This window comes from Myotis nattereri (assembly GCF_964212035.1).
Source record: "Myotis nattereri genome assembly, chromosome: 2".
NCBI lineage: Eukaryota > Metazoa > Chordata > Mammalia > Chiroptera > Vespertilionidae > Myotis > Myotis nattereri.
In genome coordinates this window covers 104,773,487-104,775,351 of record NC_138076.1, presented here as the reverse complement: position 1 = coordinate 104,775,351, position 1,865 = coordinate 104,773,487, and the positions used below count along the sequence as shown (strand labels likewise).

The 1,865-nt window shown below is 55.4% G+C and overlaps 1 pseudogene across 1 annotated transcript; it reads left to right on the top strand.

The window, feature by feature from the left end:
• The first annotated feature begins 572 nt into the window (after window positions 1-572).
• LOC308513800 (jun dimerization protein 2-like) lies at window positions 573-1,156 on the top strand (annotated as a pseudogene). The gene has a single exon. The product of its transcript is annotated as a jun dimerization protein 2-like (transcript).
• The last annotated feature ends 709 nt before the right edge of the window (window positions 1,157-1,865 follow it).

The window sequence follows — 1,865 nt, the reverse complement described above, 5'->3', positions numbered from 1 at the left end:
GCATGACAGGGGGTGGCGCCCCAACTCCCCAATCAGCTCTGCTCTGAGTCCGACCAGGGGCTGCACCTAGGGATTGGGCCTGCCCTCTGCCACCCGGGAGCGGGCCTAAGCCAGCAGGTTGTTATCTCCCGAGGGGTCCCAGACTGCGAGAAGGCACAGGCTGGGCTGAGGGACCTCCCCTCCCCGCCCCCCCCCCGAGTGCACAAATTTTTGTGCACTGGGCTTCTAGTATACTAATAAAAGGGTAATATTTTAATTAGACTGGATAGACCATACATCTTCTGGACATCACCAGACGTCCTTCCGGACTAAGCCACAGTGGCAAGGGCCTACGCAGAGGAAGTTAGGGGCTATCAGGTAGGCAGGCCAGTGGTTAGGGACGATGAGGCAGGCAGGCAGAGCCTTACGATCCATTGTTTCAAAATGGGAGACCCAGGCCGTCTGTCACAGCCTTTGGGAGGGACACTTGGTGGCTGGCGGCTGGGAGGTGGTGGCTGCGATGGGAGACGCTAGCAGCAGTGGACGCTGCAGGGTGGAGCTGGTTCCATGGCGGCTTCTGAGCAAGCATGGTGCCTGCATCCTCTGTCCATGGCTTCTGCAGGGCTGGACTGCCACTCCTCCTGCTATAATGCCTGGGCAGATCCATGACCCTTCCATGAATGTGGTCTCTCTGCCAGGCCTTGGCCCCTTGACTGCACTCCCCAGCTCAGCCCTGACTGCAGAGGAGCTGAAATATGCTGACAACCACAACATTGTTGCCAAGATCACCCCTTTGCACTTCCTGGAGGTGAAACTGGGGAAGAGGCCTCAACCTGTGAAAAGTGAGCTAGATGAGGAAGAGGAGTGGAGGAAAAGGCACCAGGAAAAGAACAAAGTGGCGGCAGCCCCATGCCAGAAAAAGAAGAAGGAGCAAACGGAGTTTCTGCAGCGGGAATCTGAGTGGCTGGAGCTCATGAATGCTGAGCTGAAAAACGCAGGTGGAGGAGCTGAAGCTGGAGCAGCAGCAGCTCATCCTGATGCTCAGCCGGCATTGCTCCACATGCATGTCAGGACCAACAGCGTTAAGATCCCCAACTCAGAAGGCAACCCACCATTGGAGCAGCTGGAGAAGAAGTCACCATGGGCTGGGAGGAGGAAGAAGAGTAGGAGGAGATGAGCAGAGGGAGGAAGTGGAGGGTCCCAGAGGGCTCTTCCTTGCTACATGGAAAACTCTTCAATGAGGCTCAGCACAGCCAGCATCGGCCAGGCTTTTTTGTGAAACTCAGATCAGCCACACCAGGGGAAGAAACCCAGGCTGATGAAACCCAGGACCAAGTGTTGAGACCAAAGTATTCCTGAGGGTGGGCTGTTCTTCCTGGGGCCAGGCTTACAAGAGGCATCACAGAGGCTTTGGGCCAGAGAGACGCCCAACCTGGTAGCTTCTCTTGCCTCTCTGCCAGGGCACCCACCCAAAGAATCTCCAAGCAGCCAGGAAAAGCCATGAGTTGCAGCCAAAATTAGGCTGAGTATGGAACTCAGAGTGAAACTGCAATCTGCCTGCCCCCAGCCCTGACCCTGATCCTGATGCAAGGCTGGCGAAGGGCATAGTGATGGACTCTGCTGTACCCACCCACCATGGTCCAGCTAAGTCTTGCCTGCAGTGGCAGCCATGGCACACCCTCACTGACCCTGCTGGAGTTGCTGTGGGCACGAGGCACTGGTGCCCTTCCAAAGCACATATTCACTGAATGTTTACAGACTGGCTGTCCTGGCAGGGCTTTCAACTGCACAAGTTTTTTATATTTTCTTTTTTTAAGAATATTTTTTTACAAAAAAAGAGTTTAGCCCTAGCCGGCTTGGCTCAGTGGATAGCGCGTCAGCCTGTG